Raw genomic sequence first — 7,058 nt, 5'->3', positions numbered from 1 at the left:
TGTGTGTGGTTGTGTGTGTTAGAGTGATGCCTGAGGGGGTGAGCCAGTTTTGAATTTGTTGACTTGGCGTATATAAGCTTAAATGAATGATGGCTTTCCTTCAGTGTTTATTCGTCTTTGTCACAGCCTATTCTAAGAGCTCTACCAATGGATCTGCCCAAAAGCATATCATATTTCTTTGTAAATGGTTTGGCAGGATTGAAAGACTTTTCCTCCACTAAATCAACACAGAGCTAACCTTGACAATATATGTAATTTAAAAAAAAAAGGGAGAAAGAGCTATCAAATCAATTATTTCAATGAAAATGAATTAAACTGCTGAGATCTTTGCACATTGTAAAAGAGTCAGTATTTCTTATCCTGATGTTTAGTTTTGTTTTTTTTCTGCCTCTTTTTGTTACAAAAATTGAAAATTTAAATGTGGTCTTTTTGCAGCACTGGAGGCCAGGCTTACTGAACTAAAAGTCTAGCTGTGCACCATGGAAAACATGCTTATTAGCTGCGGTAGCGAGACTTCAGTAGCCAGTGTGGGCTGACTTGTAGTAGCCGCTCACTGGCAGGTCCCAGGCAGCAGGAAGCCAGGCGTGCTGGGTGACAGCATGAAGGAAGCATAGCTCTAAACAGTGGTAAGTGGACCAATCTGCTTCTGTTGGAGGTTCTTTCTGTTAACAGGGAGCTTTTTTTTTTTTTTTTTTTTTTTTTTTTTTGTATAATACTGTAAGGTTACTTACTAACGCACCCTGGGATTACATGATACATGGTCTGCCCTTATAGCACCTTAGCTGTCTCAAAGCACTTCATAATGTTTGCCTCCCATTCACCCATTCATTCATAAATTGCAACAGAGCTACTATAGCCTACTACAAGGTGCTTGCCTGCCACCAGGAGTTCAGTGTCTATCTTGGACACTTGGGCGTACTTGCCTGCGCAGAGGGCAACTGCGCACACGCCCCGTGAATCGGGGTTGCCAGGTTGTGGTGACAGATTTTTGTAATTATATTAGAATTTCGTTTGTGTTTGTTGCTACTGTTTCATAGACAATCTGTGACGTCAGACAAACGTACAAAACTTGCGGATCCGTGTAAAACGATTCGGCCTATTCAAACAAGGTTTGAGGGCAATGCTAATTTCGGGAGTTTTCCGGGAGAAACAATAACACAGGACAACACAGGACAGCGCCTGGAGATGAACCTGACATACAAGAGGAACCCTGGAAAAAACCCCAGATGTGTTTGCAGGTATTATGGAGCACTCAGGGCCTGTGGGTTTATTTGGGAAGAACAGCTGAGAAGTGAGGCTTCAGCTGTGAACCTTCTAATTGTGGGAAATATCTCCACACCTGTTGCAGTGGCAGAGTTGCATGTCATAAATACAGTGAACGGTTGGGCTTGGCAGAGGCCTGCACTCTCCCAGTGCTCTCTCCATTGGCCAACTTTTTTTTTTATCTTTTTTTTTTTTTTATCTGCATTGTTTTGGGTAGATCACAATTGACACACGTACACAGTAAATCTAACCTTCAGATTTTCTCAGTGCTGTGAAACTCCAAGGACAAAAGCCCCTTTTTTCCCTGGAACAGAAATAGAACACATTTCTGCATGTATTTTAGTGTATGGCAGGTTTTATTATAGCGGAGAGAAACATTCAGTGTGTGCAGTCTCTGCTCTGCTCTTAAAGCTGAAAATATTTGCAACTCTGAGCTGGTAAGCTTGTGCTGATGATACCCAAGGTAGAAGCGAAGGCTACAGGCTTCGTGCGTCTTATGAGAGGATTCCTCATCTTCAAAAAGGCTTTTCTTTGGTCCTCTTTTACTTTTTGCCTTTCATTGACTTTTTTGGCTTTTTGCTTAGATGAGTAGGATTTGACGTGTGTTTCATGATCTTAAAGGATAGGATCAATACATCCAAGGACTCCTGCTTGATGAAAAACTGGTCAGTGTAACTAGTGCCCTGAGATGGGGTTTATGTTGGTTTGAAAAGAAGACAGTGAGGTTTGATGGGATTCTGCAAGTTACTCTTATGTCCAGTAGAGGGTAGTAGTATTCCACAACTAACTGCTCTGGTTACCTCGTGCTTCTCTCTCTTTTGATTTCTGTCTGTCAGTCTTTCATTTTATTTTTTTGCTGCTTCTCTGCTTTGACCAACAGCCGATGAACCTGTTGACTAAAGTTTCAACTTTAAGAAGCTTCTAATGCAAATATTTTGTGATACCTCCTGTGTGAGCGTGGAAGTAGTTTCAAGTGTGAAGTTAGGCTGCCATTGTCCCTCTGGTCCAGTATACTTGTATCCACAGTTGTGAGTCCTATTAAAATCACCCCCGATGAAAATGTCTGCGCCCAAACTCTTTGACAGATGTGGCCATCAGTGGGTGAGGGCGGGAGCCTTCAACATCAGAGGCCTTCAAGTGCTGCGTGCGTGTGTGTCAGATTTCAATTGAAAGTTAAATGATCCATGTGGAGAAATGGGGTCCCATCAGCAACCTTAGAGGTAAGATGAATCCAAAAAGGAGACGAATAGGGGTAATGAACTATTGCAACAAGCAAATATAATTGGCGTGCACTATATTTGTGGATGCTGGCTTTAGGTCTGCACATGCGTTTACATGTGTTTTTATATGCACGTGTGTGCTTGTTCAAATGTGTGCCTGTGTGTGTGCGTGTGTGTGTGCGTGTGTGTGTGTGTGTGTGTGTGTGTGTGTGTGTGTGTGTGTGTGTGTGTGTTAGGGATAGATGGAGCCCTGTCACTGTGTCACCATGGAGATAAGAGAAGCCTGACAGCACAGGAGAGAGAATGACAGCTTTTATATCAATCATACTGACTTATAACTGCGCGTGAGTGTACAAGTGTGTCTATGCGTTAAGGGGTTAGGAAAGGGTATTAAGCTGGACTCAAAAATAAATCAATGTCATGTGGTTTGTATGTCAGCAGCTGTTGTCAGTTTGGCCTCACCTCTCGCTGTAATCTCTAAACTCCAGTGACCACACTCAACACACACACACACACACACACACACACACACACACACACACACACACACACACACACACACACACACACACGCACACACACACACTGGCTGCATTGACACATAAGCAGACAGATGCCAGTATGTGTCACCCATCTCTAAGTGTCTGGACAACGCCCAGAAGGAGAGAGTTGGCCAAATGTTGTCCTGGCACAAAAATCGACATCTTTTCGCATCTCTGTGAACTAATTCTCTCTGTCTAATTTACTTTCTGCTCCACTCTATTTCTTCCGAGTGTCAGTTTTTTATTCCTCCTCTTAACTTCTCCTCTTTTTCCGCTACTCCTACCACCTCTTTCAACCTCGCTCTCTGCATTCACTTGGGTTCCTCATCTCCAAGCGTCATCCAACACAGAGCCTCAGTGAGTCTGTAAGCTGATGCAGCGTATCTGTGAGGAATTGGGAATTCAATTGGAGAAAATCAGGCTTTTGAGTTTTTAGCCAGATATTTAATTATTGGAGTGAATTATAGCTGTGTCGCTGCAGGGACACAGCGCAGAGTTAATGTGACTAAGTAAACAATAAATAAGCACTAAATAAACATAAAGTCAATGCCATGCTTGATTAGAAACATAACACCTACTGCTGCCCTTGCTAAACCTCCCGTGCTTACTTACTTTAGTCCGAAAAACTCTCAACACTGTACTTGTTTTGTGTGTGTTAATACCTGGAAGCGTTTCACTAATATTATCTGAATTCTTTGCCCTGCAGTGGATCTGAGGCAGGAGCTGAGAGGGGCCAGTAGCGAGATAGAAAGATAGAGACGGGGAGGGACTTGGAAGATAGAAATCTACCCTCCTCTATGATTAGGTACTGACCTCATAGGCCTGCTGTCTGCACTGATAAAGAAACACAAAGACACACACACTCACCCTCTATCCCATTCCCTCCTTTTTTTTTTTAACCCAGTAAATCATTGGATCCTTATCAGTGTTCATTCATTTCATTTTTCTCTTTTTTCTTTTTCTCTGGCTTTTCTGGCTTTTCATATTTCTGTTCATTCTCCCCAAAGCTAAGGGAAGATAATCTAGCTATGATCTGTTTTCAGAATGTGTTGCTCCCACTTTTTCTTTATTTGCACTATTGAAAATGTTTTAAGTTGAAGAATAAGTTCAAACAGGGTAAACTTGCCAAGCTGCAAGAGTCTTACACATTTTTGCTTAGTCTAAAAAAATAAATAAATAAATTGTCACTACACATTACAATTTACCAATGTTCCCTAAACGCCTCACATGTTATCAGTAGATGCTAGCTCACTGGCTGCACACACAGAGGCCTAAAGGTACTGCAGCGCATGCAGCTCAGATGGGTGTGAGGCCAAACATTTGTTTTAAAAAAACAAATACAGTGCTCTCGTGTTGAAATTGAAAGATTCAATCTATGTAGGAGGGTCGCCTAAGTCAAGGCTATGCGTGTGACAAAAGCTGCAGCTCACCGAACACTAAAAAGATGTACCCCGGCACAAATGCAGCAAAAGTTATGGTCAGTATCAAAATTTGGTACCAAATGACCAGGCATTTTTTGATGCAAGATTGTACCAAATCAATTTTGTCAGTGCCTTAAAATGATCGAAGTTTGGTGCCCAGCCCTGGATGTCAGTCTGCTGATTCACAGAATTACAAAACCTGTGATTGTGCATCTGAGAAGAGACAAGGATGGGCATCTCTCTGCTTTAAGTGATGACTGATAACTTACTATCAATGCTAAAACTTGAATACTAAATTTCACGAGTCATGTTATTTCCTACTGCCATGTTCACGATGGCCTCATCCGATGGCAAAATAACTGTTAGCAGACTTATCAGACATCAGATATCCTCTCTGTTAAAACATAACTCTGGGTTAAAGAGGGGACACAGCGGTTATCTTCTCGCATATTATAATCTGTTGCTACTACGCATCTATACATATACGTGCACGTGCCGACAGACGCTCACACACCTCCATTGAGTCAGTCAGTGAGCGCTCCATCATTGCCAGCGGTAGCCCTGTGCTCTTTGGTTGGTTGCAGGTTGATGGATGAGTCTCCCTTGAGCAGCTCTGTTAAAGCGCCTCTCTATCAGGCTGCAGCCGCATGGGCCCTCACATTTGATTAGATCCCAATGGAAGCCAGTTGCTCTCTGTCATCACTCATACAGCATAGGCCCGAGATGCAACAGCGGCTGCCATTGGAGCACAGAGCTTGACACGCTGAGGAAGCCATTTCGGTGCAAAGAGAGGATATTATGTGACTCATGTACAACTCTGTCTCACATGGGTGGCACTGCGCTTGGCTGGAGAGGAGAGATAGTGTGAGGGAGCGGGGTAGTCAAAGGAGCGGCATGTGATTTCCATTCTTCATAGGTTATATTCAGAACAGAAAGCCTCATCCAAGATTCTATCAATCAAATTGCCCACCTATTCATTTAAATTACACCTGAATGAGAGTGAGGGCCATTACAGCACTTCAAAACTCAAAAGCCTTCCATCGCTTTGACTCTGTCCCCTTCTTGCTCTCTCTCTCGCTCTGTTTTTTCCTCTCTTAACATCGCTCCCGCTTTCATCTCTCATCTCCCTCTGTTGGTATTTACATGTCAATGACTTCTGCGTAAGTGCTTTTCCGTTATTTGGGTGGGGGGGGGTCTGCTATTTACATGTCAGTGGGTTTCGTTGCTTGATGGTGCTGTGTTGAATTGAAAGTAATTTGCTCTGTGACAGTCAAGCCATTTTACCAGCTATTACTCTCATCCATTCTGGTCAGTGAATACTGATGACAATGAAACCAGGGAGCTGTGAAGAAATTTTGCAAGCTCTCGTGTTAGTGACGCTGGTGTGGCTTTCCTGTGGTGGCTGCCCCTTCCACCTCTAAAAGAGTTTTCTTTTTGATGATATGCAGCATATTTTGTCCCTTTTTATATGATCTTATACATTATTTAGCCATTTTAATCTCTGTGCGAGTTAATTGCGTTAATGTGAAATGCGAGAAGAACAATTCTTTATTTTGACTTCTCATCTTGGAAGCAGTCGGAATAGTGAGTGGTTTTATTTATTGCTCCAAAGCTGCCTGGTCACTGCAGCCCTAAGTCAGGTCTGACACTCTTTATGAACTGCACAACAATGTGAAAGCCATTACACTTCCAGTAAATTGCTTTGAAAACTTGATAGTTGCACACGCAAAAAAAAAAAAAAAAAAAAAAAAAAAAAAGGAAGCAATTTCAGCATGAAATCGTGGTACTTTCCCAGCGAGGGCCTGGAGATAAGTCTCAACTGACGATGCGGTTTAAAAATAAGGACTAATTTCCTTTTAATCAGCCGCGTAGACCGTGCCGCCCCGAGTGTTAAATCACTGTTGCAGAAGTTTGAGGATTCCAGCTAACAAATCACAGAGGATGGGGTTGAGATATAGGTGGTAAGCGGACACTGATGTGTCCGAGGTCAGCAGCTCGCATGTCAAGGTCAGCAGACACACGAATGCATGCTCACACATGCAACTCTCTGCTTTGTTGTTTTTATGAGTTCCGCTGGCCATTAATGATTTAGTCTTACAGGCAGGACAGAAATATGACTGCTTATGACTGAAATATTGATGGAGTTGTGTGAATTATTGATAAGGTGGATTTCTGCAATAAAGATGCAGTTGACCTACTGTAGTCAGAGGTTAGGCACGGTGGTCCTACTGTTTTGTTCGATGGATGGTACCGCCGTGCATGCTCACCTCTGAATTTTTAGAAGTACATTTTATGGATGTTTGACTTTCTGTGTGTGTGAGAGAGAGAGAGAGAGATGTGTGTGTTTCCGCGTGCAGGAATGTGTCTCACCCAGCGGCTTTTGGAGACGGCAACAAATACTAATCTGTTCCTCGAGATATGCATGTATGAATGAGTTGTTCTGAGGTCATTCTGCCAGCCGATGTGTTTATTCTTTCAACAACTACATTGCCCGCAGATTGTTCGATAGTCAGATGACAAAGTAGCAGCCTGGCTAATAGCACCGCACGCCTTTGCCAAAACAACCTGCATGCTTTTGAAATGTGTTTGTGTTGGAGCTGCCTCCAGATGAA

This window comes from Embiotoca jacksoni, unplaced genomic scaffold, assembly GCF_022577435.1.
Source record: "Embiotoca jacksoni isolate LCO1_2020_lvr unplaced genomic scaffold, fEmbJac1.0.p SCAF_4, whole genome shotgun sequence".
Taxonomy (NCBI): domain Eukaryota; kingdom Metazoa; phylum Chordata; class Actinopteri; family Embiotocidae; genus Embiotoca; species Embiotoca jacksoni.
This window is presented reverse-complemented; position numbering follows the sequence as displayed.